At 39.9% G+C, this 24,340-nt stretch overlaps 1 long non-coding RNA gene across 1 annotated transcript; it reads right to left on the bottom strand.

Annotated features, from left to right (window-relative positions):
- Window positions 1-209: 209 nt before the first annotated feature.
- LOC132629431 (uncharacterized) lies at window positions 210-2,487 on the bottom strand. The gene is made up of 3 exons (XR_009578229.1): window positions 2,329-2,487; window positions 1,618-1,668; window positions 210-321 (listed from the first exon to the last, which is right to left on the bottom strand). It is a non-coding gene; the product is annotated as an uncharacterized LOC132629431 (long non-coding RNA).
- Window positions 2,488-24,340: the final 21,853 nt, after the last annotated feature.

Raw genomic sequence — 24,340 nt, 5'->3', positions numbered from 1 at the left:
GCACATAAAATCATGTCAAACTTTTCAAATCAAATGAGATGAAATACATCGTAATTTTTTTTTCCAGAAATATTCTTTCACGTAGCTTCCAAGCATAACGAATCAATAATCATACAAAATTCAGTACATAACACAGACCGACATTTTGGCTGACGGAGCCGCTTACAGACTGACAACCAATACCCACGACGCTGTCTGCAAAGTACGTAATCCAGAAAGCATAACATACCAACTCTGACTCGGCAGCACTCCGGGAACAAATGGAGCTTGCCATCTGCACTGGAACATCTTCTATACTGTCTTCAACTCACCTGGGAGTACCTGCGCGGCATGAAACGCAGCCCCCCGAAAAGATGGGGTCAGTACGAAATATGTACTGAGTATGTAAAGCATACAACACAAAAATCAAAGTCACAACTGAAATACGATATATAGAAAGCGAGCACAATAGCCAGCATACTAAGGAGTCGTATCCGGCGTACAACAGGCAAAAGAAGTTCCGGAGAAATCAACACGGCAATCGGGATGACAAAATGTTTGCTTTCTTTTGGAAAACATCTTTGTTTCACACACATAGAAGAATCAACGCACAATTTCCGTGGCCATAAGTCCAGCGGTCACAATCACACACCGCAGTCAAGTATCCAGCGGTTTTCTATCACAAGTTCGACATACCGCGGTCAACGGTCCAGCGGTCTATGTCGGCATAATCACAAGTGCGGCAGACGCGGTCAAGGGTCCAGCAGTCAATGCCACACGTCCGGCATGACGCGGTCAAGGGTCCAGCAGTCAATGTCGGGCACGCCGCGGTCGAGGGTCCAGCAACCAATATCACATATGCGCATATTCACATAACCGGCCCGGGACTCGGTAACACAGAAGATAACCAGACAAAATGCCAAATTATCACTTTCCAAACATAATCACACATGTCAGGATCATGCATCACACAGGACTCAGGTATACCAAAATCGTATATCGGAAAATAAAGAAAATAAGTAGTTTGTCCAGAATCTCAGGGTAAGATTTTTAAAAACGCTTTAGATGTCAAAAACATTTTATAATGCTCATGAAGGTGGTCATAACACCTATCATATAGTGAACAGCATAATAACCAGGAGTTACCTGCGAACTCCGGACAAGAGTACATTGGCTAAAGCCGTACATCACATGTCAGGGTTTCGGTCCCCACAATTGGGTCAATAATCATTAAAATCCGTCTCGGGATAGATAAAATATCTCCCGTTTAGTAGTCGGAACAATAACCATGCGTTCCCTTGACTTACCGTATGGGAATAAGACAAACAGAACAATAAGAGAGGCATCGGGGATAGCGGGCCCACCTCGGGCCAAGTCGAGGAGGCGGACGAGAATCACGCCCATTAGACTCTACGGAGTCATCCAATAAAGTTTTAGAACGATCGGGTTACATTTGTAAACGTTTTGGAAGTCCAACCACTTTTTTAGTAAAATGCACCTTTTATAATTCAATTCTATTGAATGAATAGTAACGAAAACTAATCTCGGGTTGCGATGAGCAGGATGGTCCCCGAGGCCGAAATCTCAACCTAGTAGACCTAGGGCATGCCAAAGAAGGAAAGGATAAGCTTTACGTACCTTTCGCGCTACTCACGCTTGTCCAAACTCAATCTCCGTTTCGCCCAAAACCTACAAATGATCATTTTTACCAATTGTTAACTATAAGGCTTTTGGTATTCAATCTTTAACTCATCACTTGTCTACAAAAATTTGGGCAGCATTTCCCCTATAAACTCGTCTATCCAAATTTCCAATTGCTCTCCTGTTGACACAGAAATACCAACAATAACATATGGACACAACCATATCTTCAATTCTTTTATTTCAACAAGAATAACAACATATCAAAACAGCCCCCAACTGTAACATAACGATGCCCGAAATTCTAACGAACACTTGCAATACACCAAGCAGCCCATATGCACTTCTTATACCTTATTTCATGCAATATTTTCAGAAAATTTCAGGGAAATACAACAGCAGCCACTCGACACCACATCATCTACTCATGTGCAATAAAACCACATTATTATCTCTATAATCCTTACAACAACCCACAACAATTTAACTCCAACTCTAACCATTAAATTCCTTCACTCTCCTCACATATCCATGATTACAACAACCAAAATATTAATTCAAATCAGTCCATCAATTTCAATTAAAACAGCCCCTCACCCATAAATTTCAACAAAACAACAAACGAGTTTATAATGTTGTTTTCTCCGTTCTAATTCGTTAAAACTCTAAATAAACACTTTAATAACATAAAAGGAATTTTATAAATACCTTATCAGAAGCTCCACCACGAAAATTTCATCCCCCAAGACCAATATTTATCTCAAATTGAAGGCAACGCAACGTACAACGTTTTTCTCTTCATGAGCTTCGGGATTCGGAGCTCGGATTTTGATCAAAATGGCTTCCTTAGCCTAGGATCTCTCTCTCTCTCTCTCTCTCTCTCTCTCTCTCTCTCTCTCTCTCTCTCTCTCTCTCTCTCTCTCTCTAATGTTTTTGGAGGATATTAGCTGAAAAGGATCATCCCTCAAGTGAATTTGCCATATATATTAACGTTAATGGGCCTCATGGGCCGAAACATTAGTGTTTGGGTCGGGTCCAAACTTGCTGCCCTGCCAGCCCAAATTGCATCGTCCATATTTCCTTATACAATTATCATTTTGACTAGCGGTTTGTTGAGTTGGAAACTAGACTCCATGAACTTCATTTTAGGATTTTGAAACACCTTAAAACTCCTCATATACTAGGAGATATGCCCCCAACAATATGGGTAGAAATCTGGTCCGAGATTTTACTGAAGTTGTTCCGATTCATTTTGTTTAGATTCGTTTATCTTCTAATCCTCTTCCAACTCTCATGTAACCTCTTATACATACATATACATACCCATATACATACATAACAATCCATACACGTCTCGAAGGGTCCGGAGAATCACCATAACCTTAAACGTAACTAGAGAACTTACGAAGCTTCGACGAAACTCCAATCGCAAAAATATATTCATATCTTTTATCCATCTTCTATATCATTACTAATAATCTCAAATACTTTAAAAGGGCACTCACATTACCTCATATACGCTCATAACGCGATTTCAAATCCTTTAGGTTACGATGTCACCTCGGGATACTTAAGGCAACCATATATATAACGATATTCTTACTAACTCGATTAACTTTCCTTGAACTTTCTTAACTCATTCTTTCTTGTCTTAATTAAAATAGCACAGACTCTTACGGGGTGTAACAGTTATGATACTAATGAAGGTATAGACGCTAGCATTGAAAGGAAGCGTGCAAGTGTAGAATAGTCCGACGAAAAGGTATGTAAGGCTAACCCTTCTTTCATAAGGCATGGTTCCTTGGCTAAACTCTTAAATCCTCTATATGAGTATGTTGTATTCAAGTGACTGACACTCCGAGCTCATAAGCTCACGACCCTCGATACGTCCTACGAATATACTACGCACCCCATTGATGAGTAAGCATAAGATAGAGATGTAGCGAAAACGATGATGATAGTGATGACGATGATGATAATAATGACGCTAAAGGTGCCTACGGGCTATTATATTCACATGTGCCTATGATGGGCTATAATGACACCCTGAGCTTATAATGCCGGGTAGAATATATGTATATGGATGTATAGATATATATGTATGTATATGATTACGTAACGCGTGCACACATCTGCAGATGGTACGGATAACCCTGAAGCCTTGGTAGGGCCAGGTAGAAATAACATTGAGCCTTGGTTGGCCAAGTACGTACGAAACACCGAACCTTATGGTCGGGCACACTATGTATGTATATAAGTGTATGACTATGTATATAATATGAATATGAATGTGAAAAGACTATGTATACGAATACGAGCCCTATTATGAAATACGCATGAGAAATGGAAAGTTCCTATGAAAGGCAGGTAAGTGCCATGATGATGATATTATTGTCTTCCCTCCTATGCCACTTCATATATTGTCTATGATGCTTCTACATTGATGTTGATCATGTTTTACATACTCAGTACATTCTTCGTACTGACGTCCTTTTGTTTGTGGACGCTGCGTCATGCCCGCAGGTTCACAGGGAGACAGACTTGATCCATAGCTGCTTAGTCAGAGATTACATAGCGGAGCTCCATTTCCTTCGGAGCCATATCTTTTGGGTACTTATTCTTTTGTGTATATAATTATGGGCATAGCGGGGTCCTGTCCCGCTCATGTGATGCGTTATACTCTTCCTAGAGGCTCGTAGTCATGTGTATATGGTTAGACATGTCCGGCCCTGTCGGCCTAAGTTTTGCATATCATTTTTTCGGCCACGTTGGCCCATGTACATTGATGTGGCATAGACGCCTATGGTGATATAAATGTACCGTTGTCCAATTGGGACTAGTTGACGAATGAATGGAAATGTATGTTTAATTATGTGGCTCACCTAGATGTATGTATAAGAGTAAGCTAAGAGGGTGCTCGGGTGGGTTAGCACCGGGTGCTCATCGCGGCCCCGAGTCGGGTCGTGACAAAAAGTTAAAGTGATTTTTCTTATAAATGATCATCAAATCAATAAATAATTGTTGAATGAGTCTACGAATTAATAGTACGAGCGGTGCTCGGTGGTCCGCCCCGGGTACCCGTCGCGGCTCCTAGCCGGGTCGTGACATATACTTAGGATCATTAACCTTCTGGACATCGTGCCCCACTTTAAGATTCTTTGTACATAAACTCATCATCAACATTGTCATGCTCGTATTGTATCTCTTTTCTTTAGCTTATACATATATAGCTCGTTACAGTCACGGACTCATATTTTCCTTTATTTAGAAAGATTATGGGAGAGTAGGAGGATTCATGCCATAGGAGTCAGGCCATAGAAGGAAAGGATTAGCCTAACATACCTTTTTACTTAGCTATTCTATGGGTTGATCGTTCTCCTTCAATGCTCACGTTTCTACCTTCAAGGAAATTCGCATCAACATTAGCTAATCGATTATATGAACGTGCTTACTAATGCTAGAGAAAATTGGGAAGCTTTTCCTTTGTTTATACAACTTTCCCCGTATTCCATATCAACTCCCAAACATCCATAACAACATTCACCATATTATAAGCAACAATCATCATTCATCTACATTATCCACATTTCACAATTTCACTTCAATTCCTCCATAATCATGGTCATAGTTCACTATTGCATTTTCTCACATATAATACTTATCCCATATTCTAAATGCCACTTATAGCATACTTACAATCACAACATATCAATATTCATAATTCACTCCAAACTACTACTCATAATCTCATTATTCCTATCTTTGTGACCCATTTTCTATCTCCTTCCATAATCTAATTCTTTCAACCTCTCATTACCTTAAACAACATGAAAAGATCATAAAAATTACCTTAGATAGTGTAGGAATAAGCCTTGAGTGGAAATACTCCTCTTACACCAAAACCCTAGCTCACTTCTATTGGAATTCTTGGCTTGGACGAACTTCAATGAGTTTCATACACTTAATTTTTTTTGTTTGATGGAGTTCATCATAAATTTCTCTTGGTTTCTTGTGGATGAAGAGTGGAGAGGGTTCTAGAGAATTCTTGAAGTGTGAAGTGAGGAAATGGAATAAATGAAATGAGGTTGGTCCATTATATTTAATTCAGAAACTGTCTCGACCAGATTCTACGGACCAACATACGGTCCGTATAAATTATAATGGCCATATGTCTGGCCGTAGATTTGGTCCAGTGAAGACTCCAATCTGGGCACAACATACGGCCTAACATATGGCCAGTATGTTGGGCCGTATCATGCCCGGCTTTCCGAAGTTCTTTCTCGTCAACTCGTTTGACCTCCAATCCTTGTGGAACCTTCTTGACGCTTGTTTAACACCTCATTACCAATATAAGGGACATTATAACTCTTCTCCAAAACATCATTAAGCCATGATTAATTTGATACTCGTAAATCTTTCCCGACACACAACATATCCCTTGCTTTCCTTGACAACTTTCTTCCCTTACCTCAAATGTCTTTGAAATCTCGATTAGGATCATCAAATGTTATTTCTTACTAATCAAAACATCGTATACGTCGTTCCCTTCGTTAGTCTATTCACTATACGTTAACAGGAAATTTTCGAGGTGTAACATTCGTCCCCCCTTTTGGAACATTCGTCCTCGAATGTTAAGCACTCGGGAGTTCTACAAAAACTTTTCTAGAGTTTCCCTTATAATATGGCACTACCATCCTGTCACAACAGCCCACAATAAGATTACCTCATAGGGCCACAACACAATAGTAATATAAGTTGGCCACACACGACCCATATGCATAAAAAGAAAACATGCATACCTCATAATCTCGATGTTTCGTCATAGATCTCTTCTGGGGGCTGAAATAAGTGCGGGTATTTGGATTTCATACTCTCTTCTGCTTCCCAAGTCATTTCTTCTCGGTTGATATTTCGCCATAAGACTTTAACTAAGGGTACTTCCTTATTTTGAAGTCTCCATACTTGCCTGTCTAATATGGTAATGGGCACTTCTTCGTAAACTAGCTTTTCTGTCACTTGAATATCATCTATTGGAACAATCCTCGTAGGATCTCCACCACACTTGCGGAGCATTGACACATGAAAAACTGGATGGACTGATTCAAGCTCCAGAGGCAAGTCCAATTCATAAGCTACTTGTCCCACCTTGCGGATAATCTTATAGGGTCCAATGTATCGAGGACTTAACTTTCCTTTCTTACCAAATCTCATCACTCCTTTCATTGGTGACACCTTTAAGAATACCCAATCATCAACTTGAAATTCTAATTCTCGACGGCGGTTGTCCGCATAAGCGTTTTGGCGACTTTGGGCTGTCAATAATCGATCTTGGATCACCTTTACTTTTTCTACTGCTTGTTGAATCAACTCAGGGCCTATGATCTGTACTTCTCCTATTTCAAACCATTTAATTGGGGATCTACACTTCCTTCCATATAAAGCTTCATATGGAGCCATTTGGATACTGGAATGGTAGCTATTGTTTTATGCAAACTCAATTAGAGGTAAGTGGTCATCCCAACTACCACCAAATATAGAACACATGCCCTTAGCATATCCTCCAAGGTCTGAATGGTACGTTTGGGTTGCCCATCAGCTTGTGGATGAAATGTCATGTTGAGCTTTACTTAAGTACCCAAACCTTCTTGGAAGGATTTCTAGAACTTAGCTATAAATTGTGCCCCTCTATCTGTGATAATGGATATCGAAATACCATGGAGTCGCACAATCTCCTTGAGATACAACCTTGCATAATCTTCTGCTGAGTATGTGGTTCTAACTGGAAGAAAATGAGCTGCTTTCGTCAATCTATCCACAATCACCCATATAGAATCATACTTGCTTCGGGAACGGGGTAATCCCACAATAAAATCCATGTTGATTACTTCCCATTTCCAAGTAGGGATTTCCATTGCTTGCAATAATCCTCCTGGCTTTTGATGCTCGATTTTCACTTGCTGACAGCTTGGACATTGAGCTGCAAATTCTGATGTCTTTCTTCATTCCATCCCACCAATAAATTAACTTAAGATCATGATACAACTTTATCACTCCTAGATGAATAGAATACCGAGAATGATGAGCTTCTTCTTGAATTCGACAACGTGATTCTGCAACATTCAGAACACATAGCCTGCCTCGGTATCTAAGAATTCCATCCATAGAAGTTTCAAATGGAGACTTCTTTTTTTCATGAAATGTGTCCCTATGGTGGCTCAACTGAGGATCTTCATATTGACGCTCTTTCACTTCCATATTCAAGGATGAAACCGTGGGATTATTAATACCAATTCCTGCACTACCTGAATCAATTTGGAGTACTCCAAGATTAGCTAGTTGGTGGAGCTTATGAATTAATTATTTCTTCTCCGGAGGAACTTCACATAGGCTGCCCATCGATTGGCGGCTAAGCGCATCAGCTACTACATTTGCCTTCTCGGGGTGGTATAAAATACTCACAGCATAATCTTTCAATAATTCTAACCACCGCCTCTGCCGCATATTCAACTCCTTCTGTTTGAAAATGTATTGAAGACTCTTGTAATATATATAGATATTAACATGCACACCATACAAGTAATGTCTCCACATCTTTAATGCCTGAATAACTGCAGCCAATTCGAGATCATGAGTCAGGTAGTTCTTTTCATATTTTCGCAGCTGTCTCGAAGCATAAGCAATGACTTTACCGTGCTGCATTAATACGCATCCTAACCCAACACCGGAAGCATCACTATATACAACATAACTATCTAGCCCTTCTGGGAGTGTTAAGACTGGAGCTGAAGTTAACCTATCTTTCAATTCCTGAAAGCTACGCTCACAAACATCATTCCACTGAAATTTAGCTGACTTCTGGGTTAGCTTTGTCAATGGGGATGAAATAGAGGAAAATCCCTCCACAAACCTTCAATAATAACCTGCCAATCCTAGAAAACTACGGACTTCTGTAGGCGTCATAGGCCTTGGCCAAGTCTTCACAGCTTTAATTTTCTATGTATCAACTCTAATGCCGTCATCTAAAATAACATGACCCAAAAATGTCACAGAATTCATCCAAAACTCGCACTTTGAAAATTTTGCATACAATTCTCGAGTTCGAAGAATTCCAAGAACAATACGTAAATGGTCTGCATGTTTTGATTCTGTGCGAGAGGATACCAGAATATCGTCAATGAATACTATTACGAATAAATCCAAGAGTGGCCTGAATACATTATTCATCAAATTCATGAACACTGTCAGGGCATTAGTTAACCCAAATGACATCAGCCGGAATTCATAATGGCCATATCTCGTTCTGAAAGCAGTTTTTGGAATATCTTCTTCTCTAACTCTCACTTGATGATAACCTGACCTCAAGTCTATTTTGGAAAACCACTTGGCACCCTGTAGTTGGTCAAATAAATCATCAATTCTCGGAAGAGGATATTTGTTCTGTATCGTCACCTTATTCAACTGCCTATAATCGATGCACATTCGTAGGGAGCCATCTTTCTTTCTTACAAATAGGACAGGTGCTCCCCACGGTGATGAACTGGGTCTAATAAACCCCTTCTCAAGCAAATCTTTCAACTGTGCCTTTAGCTCTTTCAATTTTTCCGGAGCTATCCGATAAGGAGGAATAGAAATAGGCTTGGTGTCTGGCAACACATCAATAGCGAAATCAATTTCTCTTTCCCGAGGAAGACTTGAAAGTTCATCTAAGAATACATCCGGAAATCAATTCACTACCGGAACGGATTGGAATGTTGGAGAATTTGTGTCGGTGTCATGAACTCGAACTAAGTGATAAATATAGCCATTAGCTATCATCATTCTTGCCTTAAGGTAGGAAATAAACCTACCTCTTGGAGATGCTATATTACCCTTCCATTCAAGCACGGGCTCTCTCGAAAATTGAAATCAAACTACTTTCATTCGGCAATCAACATTAGCATAACATGAGACCAACCAATCCATACCCATAATCACATCGAAATCTAACATTTCCAAATCAACTAAATCAGCTTTAGTCTGGCGGCCGCATATCACAATTACACAATTTTTGTACACTTGTCTAGCTATCACGGGATCACCAACCGGAGTAGATACCTCAAAAGGTTTAATTGGCTTGGGTTTCACCCTAATATGACCAGCAACATACGGAGTAATATAAGATAGGGTCGAACACAAATCTATCAATGCATACACATCATAGAAAAATACGGATAATGTACCTATAACCACATCCAGGGAGGACTTAAGATCATGTCGTCCGGCTAAAGCATACATACGGGGATGAGTGGCACCTGAAGTAGATTCGTCCCCTCTGCCTCTACCTCGACCTGCTGGGATCTGGGGAATCTGCCCTACCGGGCGCACTGAAGAAGAACCAGCTGCTGATCCTGTGGGCTGAACCCTACCTCTACCATACCTCGAGGGACAATCACGTATCAAGTGCCCAGTCTGTCCATAAACATAGCAAGCATCTGTGCCCTGGCGACATGGTCCCGAGTGTAATTTTCTGCACTGGCTACGTCGTGGGACTTGTGGCCTCCTCTGGCAATAATCACCCCCAAACTGGGAACCTGAAGCTCTCGAACTCTGACCCTGTCCTGAAGGAATGGAGCGGTCAAATCTCCTACCTGAAAATCGTGGAGGTGCACTAGTCGCCGACTAGCCTGAGTGTCTAGAATATGCCTGCCTTGATCCCCCTCTATAATCACTATCTGCCCCCATAGATCTGTCCCTCTTGCTTTGCCCTCTATCAATATCACGATCACCCCTTTGTGGATGTTGTTGTCCTTCTAAATTCTGGGCATGGGCTTGAATGCGGAAAATATCCATCCCATCTCACAACGAAGCCATCAAACAATCCTTAAATAAATGTGGCCCTAAGCCACTCACAAACCTGTGCACCCTATCTCCCATGTCGGCACCATAGTCGAAGCATATCTAGCCAATGAATTGAAATGAAGGCTATACTCCCGAGCTCTCATATTTCCTTGTTTCAAATTTAAAAATCTATCTGCTCTAGCTCGGCGGACCTCAGGTGGAAAATAGTGGCGGATAAAGGCATCTATGAATTCTTGCCAAACGGGAAGAGGCGTATTCTCTTTTCTTGATGATATCCAATTATTGTACCATACGACCGCCACATCCCGAAGTCTATAAGATGCCAACTCCGCAGACTCAGTTTCGGAGGCATGAATAATCTTTAATGTTCTCAACATTTCATCGATAAAACTTTGCGGGTCTTCATCCGGCTTTGACTCGAAAACCTCGGGAGGATTAAAACTCATGAAATCACGGGCTCTAGTACTAACGACCCTGTTACTTGAACCCGAACCCTGCCGCTGTGCCTAGGTGGAAACTAACTGCGTCAATAGATGAATAGCCTCGGTCACTTATCGAACCGAAGTAGCCGGTGAAGGAACTGGAGGCATAGGAGCTGGAGCTGAAGCTCCCTCTAGTTCTTCTAAATTAGGCGGGGTGGAGGAAGCATTACATAAAGCCTCATTATGTAATTCACCCTCTTCTAGATTCATTTGCGGCTCCCTTTTTACCCGTCTTTTCATCGTAGTCTTGCCCTTCTGGGCGGCTGTAACTTTTCCCTTTGGCGGCATTTCTGAAATCATAACACACTATTAGGGAGGAGAAAATCTTTTACACGACTCTATCGCATGATCTTGTAAGAAGAAGAATGGTAATTTTTCCTAAATGCCCTGTAGCCTCCTGTTTATTAGTGTGGCGCGCAACACACCATAAACAAGACTCTAATAGACACGGCTCGTAGACACTTCCTAGGACTAAACTGCTCTGATACCACTTTTGTCACCACCCGACTAGCGGCCATGACGGGTACCCAGGACTAACCACCGAGCACCGCTCGTACCATTACTCATCGTATGCATCAAGCGTTCATTCATTAATCTTATACTCAAATCATAGGAAAACCATTTTTCACTTGAAACATATTTACCATATATACTTAAGCCCTCTGGCTATCAAAAAAATAAATAATATATATATATATATATATATATATATATATATATATATATATATATATATATATATATATATATATATATACGAGGAGAAATCGTGAGACCATACTAGCCACACATGCGTATTTACGAGCCTCTACTAGAGTGCTAGACATAGGGACGGGACAGGACCTCGTCGTGCCCAAAATACATGTATATACACAAAAGAATAAGTCAATGGAACCTCTGTAACAATGGAGTGCTCTCAAGTCAGCTAATAGCTTCTACGAGTCTGGATCACCTCTCTGTCTACCTGTGGGCATGAACACAGCGTCCAAAGAAAACAGACGTCAGTACGAACATCGTACTGAGTATGTAAAGCATGAATGAAATGAACATAATAGAGAAATCATAAGACATAGGATGAAGATATAACCTGCATAAATTTTAAGGATGGATACATTTCACACACATATCATATATAATCGTAGTACATGTATCATCATAGTGCATACATCATTGTATCATATATATATATATATATATCATCGTTAACCCGCGTCCGGGTAGCCCATTAGTGGTGATCATGTCCGGCCTTCTAGGCGCGGTGGAATCATAAGCAGCCTGCCTTAGCGGTGACATGTCCAGCCATTTGGGCACGGTGGAATCACAAGCAGCCCGTCTTCGCGATGACATGTCCGGCCATTTAGGCACGGTGGAATTGTATCATCGTACACATCATAGACTTATCATTATTATACATCTCATAGGCATATCATGACCTTATCATAACTTAGTATCATTATACATTTATCATCAAAACATACATTAGAACTTGAAGGAAACTATGGCTATGTCAGGGTGATATAAGGTCATGAACCCCCGATTACATTAAGGAGTGATCATAATCGTCATATCTCACCTTGAAGGGACTAATATTTTAAGGTGAGTGCACACAAGGAAAAGCACCAATGGAACTATACTTACGATCATTAACCTCATGGACATCGTTCCCCACTTTAAGATTCTTTGTACTTAAACTCATCATCAACATTGTCATGCTCGTATCGTATCTCTTTTCTTTAGCTTATACATATATAGCTCGTTACAGTCACGGACTCATAGTTTCCTTTATTTAGAAAGATTATGGGAGAGTAGGAGGATTCATGTCATAGGAGTCATGCCATAGAAGGAAAATATTAGCCTTATATACCTTTTTGCTTAGCTATTCTATCGCTTGATCGTTCTCCTTCAATGCTCACGTTTCTACCTTAAAGGGAATTCGCATCAACATTAGCTAATCGATTATATGAACGTGCTTACTAATGCTAGAGTGTTATGTCCCGTGTTTTCGTATAATTGGAAATTGAGAAATAATTACGATTTATGTGTTATAAGGAAATATTTTGATTTTGGTGAATATGACTATGTTGGTTATGGAATCTTTAATGTTAAGACATCGCGAAAGGCCGAGGGTAAATTTGGAGTTTCGGAAATTAGTTTCGGGAATTACAAAACGGGACTTTAACCAATTGGGCCAAGAAAAATTTGGAAGTGGATTGAAGCCCAATTCAAGGGATGGCCGGCCATGGCCCAAGTCCACATTAAGTGGTCATGTGAATTTCACATGACCCTTAATGAAGATATATATCACATTGTAGTGGTAATTATCTAGAACAAAGATCAAAATTCAAGAACACCAAGAAATAAGGGGTTCGGCCGTGACTTAGAAAAGAAAAGAAAACAATTTCCCAAGCTTTGTTGTTGATCCAAAAATCCTAGTTTCTACATAGTTGTGAAGTGCTCAAGACCCTCTTCAACGGGGTATAATTAGTTTGGCGCAAGAACTACGTTTACAACAAGTCGGGTTTTCAAGAAAAGGTAAGAATTTTGCCCCTTTAATGTTATAGAATTGATATGAATATGCTAAGGATTGGAAATAGACGAGAATCCCGTAACTTGGATGTAAATAGAAAGCCGTGGGTGTGTGTGTATATTGTGTGTTGGCCGTGAGCCATAGGGAGGAGAAAATGATGTGAATTGATCTTGTTTAGTTGGTATAATGTGTTGTTGTGATCCTTATGTCGTAAATGATTGATTAATGAATTAAATTGACGTTGGAAAATGATTTTGGATATTATCGGAAAGCGTATACCTTCGGTATCATTATGTATATCATTGTATATTTAGGGTGCTAGAGACTTTAAATATGAATTTATAATGATGTTAATGAATTCGGAATGAAACGACGCAAGTTAGAACTTTCGTTATAAGTTTTGATGTACTTGAAGGAATTAGGGAAAGTAATGAATTTTGTATAATTTTGTATATAGTTTGGAATATGTTTGGGATGTGTTTGAATAATCGCGAATGAGTAAATGAATATAATGATGTGGATATAGATTTGGAGTTTTGGAAGTTTGAATGAAAAGTTGCCAACTTAGGTAATAAGGTAGGACTTTGAAGGTAGAGTGGTTTGATTATGATTTGTGTTGTTTGTTGATGTCTGGGTTGTTGTTGTTGTTGTATTTTGAGCCGAGCTAAGTCTCGGGGATGTTAGATTTATAGGGGAAGTGCTGCCGAAATTTCGGTAGGGAAAAATGAAGTTAAAGGCATTTTCTTAGCCTAAGAATCTCAATTGGTAACTTTGACCATTTGCAGATTTCAGACGAAACGGGACTTGACTTTTGGGAGAGCATACGACGTCTGTAAGGTATGTAAAGCTTCCCACTCCTTCGTTTGGCATGTCTTAGTGTGATAGGCGAATATTGGAACTTCCGGAGCATTTCTGCTCCTCGAAACCCGACCCACAGAAAAGTTACTATTCATTCAATTCAATTGAAGCCTAAGGACTCTATTTTGGCTAGAATGCCACCACTCGTCCGAAACCTATCAAAATGTGGTCGGGTAACTTAGAAATGATTATGTATGACCCTTTGGCCTATAAATGTTCAGAAAATATGTTCGCCACCTCAATTTGACTCGAGGTGGGCCTGCTAACCCCGATACGCCCTATTTGCCTTATTGGGCTATCTTTGTGAATAAAATTTGATATGATACTTTCGATTTTGGAATCCCCTCTTATGAGATATATTTGGAATATTATGATATGATAAGTTACGTTTTGAGCCATACGTACCATTTTGGAAACTTTTGTGAAACGGATCTTTGTATCGACTAAGTATTCGCTTATTTTGTGCTATGGAACGATTTGTAAAACTATTATGTTTTGAAAGACTATTTTGAAGTATGATTTGCATTTGTTTGCTCACGACTCCGCTCGTGCCTTATTATGACTTCGTTCACCGGTTCCCGGGCCGGTTATGATTCGTGCGCCTTATAAAAATTCGGCCGTATGCTGTGTTACGGTTCCCGAGGCTTCGCCATAGGGCCGGGTTCCGTTTGGAGTTATGCTGTGATATGGCTTGTGATGCGATACGCTCACCTATGATTATGTTTGTGTTCGGGGATGTACGGAGATTTGAAACCTTCTGGTGTTATGCTGTGTGTGGCGCCAGCGTCGGAGTGGCGACCACGTTCCTAAGCGTTTGCATGATTTCGTTTGCATTATATATACGCATATGATTTTGATACGGATTTTGACATACCGATTTGTATTCCACTTTGTTGTCTGATTTGCTTTCAGTTTTGATCCATATTTCTGTACTGCGTGCTTTACATACTCAGTACATATTTCGTACTGACCCCCTTTCTTCGGGGGCTGCGTTTCATGCCCGCAGGTGCAGATATTGGCGATCCTCTACAGTAGGCTTCCCCCTTTGCTATTCCGGAGTACTCCTATTTGATCCGGAGTCCACTTTTGGTACAGACTCCTTTTGCTTTGTATATATTTGGTATATCTGACTATTTGGGTACGGCAGGGCCCTGTCTCGCCATATGTCTTTGTTTTGAATTCGTAGAGGCCTGTAGTCATATATGTGGGGTGAGGGTCCTGTATATGTTGGTTTGATTTCGTTTTCTGGTCTTAAAGCGGTCTGTTTGTTATGCTGGCCCTAAATGGCCCTTATGCTTATGTTTGCACTTTTGATCGGCGATGTCTATTCCGCCGCTCAGTTTGTATTTGATATGGTATTTTGATTTGGCGCGACCGCTTAAGACATATTTTGATATAAATTATGTTTGATATGATTTCGTAAAATTCGGAAATCAGTTTGGATTTGAAAATTTATATGTGATTCGGTCTGGGTACCCAGGTAGGGTGCCAGTCGCGGCCCACGGGGCTGGGTCGTGACATAGAGAAAATTAGGAAGCATTTCCTTTGTTTATATAACTTTCCCCATATTCCATATCAACTCCCAAACATCCATAACAACATTCACCATATTATAAGCAACAATGATCATTCATCTACATTATCCACATTTCACAATTTCACTTCAATTCCTCCATAATCATGGTCATAGTTCACTATTGCGTTTTCTCACATATAATACTTATCCCATATTATAAATGTCACTTATAGCATACTTACAATCACAACATATCAATATTCATAATTCACTCCAAACTACTACTCAAAATCTCATTATTCCTATCTTTGTGACCCATTTTCTATCTCCTTCCATAATCTAAGTCTTTCAACCTCTCATTACCTTAAACAACATGAAAACATCATAAAAATTACCTTAGATAGTGTAGGAATAAGACTTGAGTGGAAATACTCCTCTTACACTGAAACCCTAGTTCACTTCCATTGGAATTTCTTGGCTTGGATGAACTTCAATGAGTTTCATACACTTAATTTTGTTGGTTTGATGGAGTTGATCATAGATTTCTCTTAGGTTCTTGTGGATGAAGAGCAAAGAGGGTTCTAGAGAATTCTTGAAGTGTGAAGTGAGGAAATGAAATAAATGAAATGAGGTTGGTCCCTTACATTTAATTCAGAAACTGTCCCGATAAGATTCTACGGACCAATATACGGTCCGAATAAATTATACTGGCCGTATGTCTGGCCGTAGATTTGGCCCGGTGAAGGCTCCAATATGGGCACAACATACGGCCTAACATACGGCCAGTATGTTTTATACGGCCAGTATGTTGGGCCGTATAATGCCCAGCTTTCCGAAGTTCGTTCTCGTCGACTCGTTTGACCTCCAATCCTTATGGAACCTTCTTGACACTTGTTTAACACCTCATTACCAATCTAAGGGACATTATAACTCTTCTCCAAAACATCATTAAGCCATCATTAATTCTTTACTCGTAAATCTTGCCCGACACACAACATATCCATTGCTTTCCTTGACAACTTTCTTCTCTTACCTCAAATGTCTTTGAAATCTCGATTAGGATCATCAAATGCTATTTCTTACTTATCAAAACATCGTATACGTCGTGCCCTTCGTAGTCTATTCACTATACATTAACGAGAAATTTTCGAGGTGTAACATCAATCGCTCCATGGGGTGAAATACCTACCACCTCAAGCGGACCAGACCGCCTTGATTTTAGCTTACTCGGTAGCAAATTCAACTGAGAGTTGAACAACAAGACAGGATCACCCTTGTAGAACTCTCGCTTAAGGATTTTCTTGTCATAGTATTGCTTCATCCTTTCTTTATATAGTGCTGCACTCTCTATGCTTGGTACCGGAACTCATCCATCTCATTCAGTTGAAGCAACCTAAGCTTGGTAGCCTCTTCCCAATCCATATTCAATTTCTTCAAAGCCCACATAGCTTTGTGCTCAAGTTCAACTGACAAGTGACAAGATTTTTCGAAAACAAGCTTAAAGGGTGAAGTTCCAATAGGAGTCTTGAAAGCAGTCCGGTATGCCCATAGCACATCATCGAGCTTCCTGGCCCAATCAGTTCTATTTGCATTCACTGTTTTTTCTAGAATACACTTGATCTCGCTATTGGATACTTCGACTTGCCCACTTGTTTGAGGATGATAAGGTGTTGCCACCCTATGCTTGACACCATATTTCTCCATCAATCCCGCGAAAGCTCTATTACAAAAATGGGATCCACCATCGCTGATTATAGCCCTCGGAGTACCGAAGCGAGTAAATATGCTCTTCTTGAGGAACCTCATGACACTCTTGGCCTCATTATTCGGTAAAGACACTGCTTCTACCCATTTTGACACATAATCCATAGCAACTAAGATGTATTTCATGCCACCAGAACTCACAAAAGGTCCCATAAACTCAATCCTCCAGACATCGAACACTTCCACCTCCATGACAAAATTCATAGGCGTCTCTTGCCTTCTGCCTATATTCCATTGCCTCTGACATTGATCACAAGACCGCACCAATAGATTAGCATCATGAAAAATGGTCGGCCAGTAATAACCGCATTCAAGTACCTTAGCCGCAGTCCGATTTTCACTATGATGACCCCCAACAGAAGAGTCATGGCACGCCTTTAGAATTGCCATCACTTCACTTTTAAGAACACAACGCCGAATGATGTTGTCAGCGCATGTTCGAAACAAATAAGGCTCGTCCCAATAGTACTGCCGAGCATCCCGCAAGAACTTCGTCTTTTGGTAGGCTTTGATATCTTCTGGAACTATGCCTATTACCAAATAATTGGATCCCAACAGACCACGGTGCTACAACCATTGATACAGCCAACACCCTCTTATCTGGAAAAGCATCATCTATGTCTAGTTTATCAGAAGGTCTCCCAGCCTCTTCAAGTCGAGATAGATGGTCAGCAATCTAATTCTCGGTGCCCTTGCGATCCTTCACCTCAAAATCATACTCTTGCAGCAATAGTACCCATTGGATCAGTCGCGGCTTTGCTTCTTTCTTCGCCATAAAGTATCTCAATGCTACATGATCAGTGTATACCACGACTTTGGACCCCAACAAATAGGCTCGAAATTTCTCAAAAGCAAACACAATGGCAAACAGCTCTTGCTCCGTCACTGTGTAATTCATCTGGGCAGCATTCAGTGTTCTGCTTGCATAATAAATCGGGTGCATAATTTTATTGTGCCTTTGCCCAAGCACAACACCTATTGCAAAACCACTAGCATCACACATCAGTTCAAATGGCAAGGACCAGTCAGGAGCAACAATAATAGCAAACACTATTTAGTAATTTCAAAATCGTATTCCCCGGCAGCGGCGCCAAAATTTGATACGCTCAAACTACACCTATTAATGATATAACGTAGACGTTGTCAAATATAGTAACCCAATAAGGTTAGGGTCGAATCCCACAGGAATATGGTGTGAAAAGGTTACTAAAGTCGTAGGATGCTACGTTTATGTCTAATGTCTTAATCCAATGATTTTGGTAAAAGTTGGTTTTTCTATGACTAATTGCTATCTACTTGCTTTGGTGGAAATTTATGGTAAAAGAAACTAAGGTTGTGTCCCCGTAAGATAGAGTGTATGATCATAGATATTGATCTTGATATACTTCTAATGGATGATTAAATGAATGCGCTTAATCTCAATATGAATCTTTATTATTTCCCAATAAATAAAGTGTCATGACCCAACCGGAGGGCCGCGACGGGCTCCCAGTGCTAACCCACCCAAAAGCTGTAGCTCTGAATGAAATGGAGCTCCGCTATGCAGTCCCTGAGTAACAAAGCTATGGATCAAGACTGTCTCCCTGGCAACTTGCGGGCATGACGCAGCGTCCACAAACAAAAGGACGTCAGTACGAAGAATGTACTGAGTATGTAAAGCATGATCAACATCATTATGAAAGCATAATAGACAACATAAGAAATAGCATAGGATGGAAGATAGTAGTATCATCGTCATAAACACTTACTTGCTTTTAATAGGGACTTTCTATTTCTAATGCGTGATTGTGTACATACATCCGTATCCGTTTCCGTACTCATTTACATTTTGTATCCATTTTCGTATTCATAGCATATTCGTATTTATATTCATATTCATATCGTATACATATCCATATCATGTGCATAGCATACGCGACCATGAAGGTTCGGTGTTTCGCATACCCGGGCATGGCAAGGCTCGGTGAGTATACATACCTGGCCCTACCAAGGCTCAGGGTTATCCGTACCCAATTGGAGTGGTGCGCGCTATATATATATATATATACACACATATATTCTGCCCGGCCATATAAGCTCGGGGTTTCATAATAGCCATACATAGACACATATACATAAAAGCTCATAAGAATCTTTAGCATCATTACTATCGTCTTTCATTACATCTATCCCTAGAGGATTACTCATCATAGGAGGAATTTTAGTACGATCGTAACATATCGAGATTCATGAGCTTAGTAGCTTTTAAAGATAGAATCATTTGGAGGACATCATAGGCTTATAGAAGATTAGATATTTGGCCAAGGAACCATGCCTTATGAAAGAAGGGTTAGCCTTACATACCTTTCCGTTCAACTATTCTATCACTTGCACGTTCTCCTTCAATGCTCACGTTTCTACCTTCATTAGAGTGATACTATCATTAGAAAGTCGATAGCTTAGCATACATGACTAAAGCTAGTGAAAATTGGACAACATCTCCTTTATTTATAAGACTTCCTCCGAATCATATATCAACTCCCAAACATCAATAATAACATTCACAACATCATAACAATTGTCACGACCCAGCCCCGTGGGCCGCGAATGGTGCCCTATTTGGACACCCAAACAGTCTTACGTACCAGATCGACATATCAAAGATTTATTCAAACTTAACATGCGCTATTTTAAACAGATACTGAAAACAAATATCATCTTAAGCGGTCGCCCGTACAGAAACATCATATCAAATCCGGTAGGCTGGCGGAATACACATCGCCCAGATATACACACATATACAAACATATGGGCCGTTTTGGCCATAATAGCAAACGGGACCGCATTACGACGCAGATCATAAACATAAACGAGCAAACATGACCCATGACCCACATATATGACTACAGACCTCTACAAACCATGACAGAAACATATGACGGGACAGGGCCCCGCCGTACCCAAATAGTCATATATACAGAATATGTATAACAGAAGATATGTACCAAAAATATGAGCTCCGGATCAAAAGGAGTACTCCAAACAGCAGAATATGTACCCTACACTGGCGGGTCACCTAAACGAACGTCTCTACCTGCGGGCATGAAATGCAACCCCCGAAGAAAGGGGATCAGTACGAAATATGTACTGAGTATGTAAAGCATGAAATACAGTAATCCAAATCAGAACTGAAATAAGGAGTATGAAAAGTGGTTACAGAATCGGTATACCAAAACCTGTTTTAAAACATAAGTAATGCAAATAAAAATCATGCATAAGGCTCAGGAACGTGGTCGCCACGCCGACGCTAGCGCCACAGCACATCATACTCCAGAAGGTTTCAAATCTCCGTACATTCTCCGAACATATCATATCATCATAACATATCAAAACATCAGAACATATCATATGCCATATCACATCATAACGTCGTATATAAGCAGTACCCGACCCTATGGCGAGGTCTCGGGAACCGTAACACATCATACTGCCGAATATAACATAGTGCGCATGATCACAAAACTGGCCCGGGAACCGGCGAACGATATCATAGTAGTAGGCACGAGCGGAGTAGTGCGGAAACCATATGCATATAAATAAATAAATTTCAAAATTCAATGAACAAATATATTTACGACATCCGAAGGCTCAGAAATCAGTTTCGGGTCAATCTGAGTTAGTATACGAAAGTTACAAACTTTTGAAGTACAGAACTTCCTAAAAGCATTTCAGAAACTCCTTTGGAAATTTCAAGTAACAATCATATTAGGGAATTTTAAACTATTGTTGTGGAGCAAATCAAATGGAGTCTTAGAATCATATCAAAATACATGTATCCAAAACTTTGGCCATATCAAATATTTTTCGGACATCATTCGGAAACATACCAACTAGAATCTTTCGGACATCATAAATGCGTAGCAAACCATATGGAATAATTTATGGAGATCAAAGACATCGGCCATCCTAGTGGCTCTAAGAATAGAATTTTCTTTAGAAGCATACATATAGGTCATTTGTTCATTTCATAAAGGTCATGCCAAAAGAAAGAAAGATAGGCTCTACATACCTCGATCGCTCGCTAACAAATCCCGATCACTCGCTAAACAAATCCCGACTCAAGTATCGGGCTCTCCAAGATCTACAATAACGTTATCAATTACTAAATATTAGCTACAGTACTTAAAAATCCAATTCTAATTAGCACTTGTCTACAGAAATTTCGGCAGCATCTCCCCTGTAAATTCAACATCCCCGAGAATTTAACTCGGCCAAATTCATCAACAACCATACCAACAATACCAACAACCATACTAATAACATCAATAATCAATTCAAAACGCATTCTAACATTAGTAACCTTATTTTCTACATAGTTCATCAACATTCAATTCAACTACTAATTCAAGGTCATTCAAATACAATTCAAAAGCATTTCACACATTTCTACAAAATATCCAACAATCCCACTAACACCATATTCCATTGAAAATCTCCACAAATGCGACAAGGTCACAACGTCGCATTTTCTTCTCCCAATTTCATCAACAACAACAACAATTCATACTTTAGCAATTCCATTTCCATAATTACATAAAACCATAACAAAATCATATAATTTCCTACAACAACTTACAACCAAATTTTCATGCCAACTTGAACCATTATTCTTCCATTTATATCACAAGGCCACAACAACATAATTAACATACTAAATAAATTTATTTCCTCTTCCTTCACTACACCCACACACACAGCCACACACACACTCACACACATCCACACGGCTACACCCACAACACCCAAATTTCATACTTTTCATTCATCTAAACATACTACAACACATATGTAAGCCTTCCAAAAAATAAAAGGGATAGAATTCTTACCTTTTTTCAATTTTTCCACTTGCCAAAAAAGTACTTTCTTGCCTCAAGAATTATACCATGTTGAAGAGGGTCTTGAACTTAGTAAGAATACTAGAAATTATGATTTTTGGATCAAAGGTTGGTGGGCTAAATTTTTTTTCTTTCCTCCTTGGGTTGGACCCTTCTCTTGTTCTTGCTCTCAATTTATTTTTCTTGAATGTTCTAGTGAATGACAAATGCTAGACCCTTCTTTATTTATTTAATTATGGGTAAAATTTTCTACATGGGCTTGGGCCCCTATCTTCAACCATGGCCGGCCACCACACACACACATTGGGCCTCTTATTATTTTTTTTTTTTGGTTTTTCCAAGCCCAATTACTTTGGTTAATATTTTGTAAGTCATGAAACTAATTTTCAAAATTTCAATTTTACCCTTAGCCTTCCTCGATATTTTTGCATCAATATGTTCATAAACAACATATATATATTAAATAAGACCAAAAATGTTGCCTTATATCTTATTAGTCACAATTATTTCAATTTATCCAAATGTGCGAAATTACGGGATATAACATTCTCCCCCCCCCCCCCCCTTTAGAACATTCGTCCTCGAATGTTAAACTAGCCTTATGGGGTCTTACAAGCATTTCGGGGGGGTTTCTTTTTATAAACAGCACATATAAGTCATTACCAATTAACACAACCAATTACGGAATTTATATTACCTGTAGGCATAGGAAACAGGTGAGGGTACTTCTTCTTCATTTCGTCCTCTGCTTCCCAGGTCATTTCTTCTCTGTTATTGTTTCGCCACAAGACCTTAACAGAAGGCACATTTTTTATAAACATATTTGGTACGCAATCTTCTCACCTGTCGATCCAAAATAGCTACAGGTTGTTCTTCATAGGACAACTCCTCAGTTACCTGAACATCTTCTATGGGAAATATTCTGGAAGGATCACCAATACACTTACGGAGCATTGATACATGGAATACCGGATGTACTGCCTCCAGATCAGACGGTAAGTCTAACTCGTAGGTGACCTCGCCTATCTTTCGAACAATCTGGTACGGCCCAATATATCGCGGACTGAGCTTTCCTTTTCTGCCGAATCTCATTACACCTTTCATAGGTAACACTTTCAGAAATACCCAATCGCCAATCTGGAATTCTAAAGGTCGACGTCGTTTATCTGCATATGATTTCTGTCGACTCTGGCCGCTAATAACCGCTCCCGAATGAGTTTCACCTTATCGACTGCTTGCTGGATCATAACTGGACCAATCAATTTAGTTTCACCCACATCGAACCAACCAATCGGAGATCTGCATTTTCTACCATATAAGGCTTAGTACGGTGCCATCTGGATGCTGGAATGATAGCTATTATTATTATAAGAAAATTCAATAAGCGGGAAATGATCATCCCAACTGCCTCTGAAATCAATAACACAGGCCAGTAGCATATCTTCCAACGTCTGAATAGTACGCTCGGCCTGTCCGTCAGACTGAGGATGAAATGTTGTACTAAGACTCACCTGAGTCCCCAATCCCTCCTGAAATGACCTCCAGAAATTTGCTGTAAATTGTGCACCTCTGTCGGATATAATAGATGTAGGAACTCCGTGAAGCCTTACTATATCTTTAATATACAACTGGGCATAATCCTCAGCCGAATAAGTGGTCCTGACCGGAAGAAAATGGGCTGATTTCGTCAGTCTATCAACAATAACCCAAATAGAATCATACCTGCGTGGAGTGCGCGGTAAACCTGTAATGAAATCCATATTAATTATTTACCATTTCCAAGCTGGGATTTCCATTTCCGGTAACAATCCACCGGGCTTTTGATGCTCGATCTTAACTTGCTGGCAATTTGGGCACTGAG

This window comes from Lycium barbarum, chromosome 2, assembly GCF_019175385.1.
Source record: "Lycium barbarum isolate Lr01 chromosome 2, ASM1917538v2, whole genome shotgun sequence".
Taxonomy (NCBI): domain Eukaryota; kingdom Viridiplantae; phylum Streptophyta; class Magnoliopsida; order Solanales; family Solanaceae; genus Lycium; species Lycium barbarum.
Note: the sequence above shows the minus strand (reverse complement) of the source record. Positions and strands in the feature narration are given on the sequence as shown.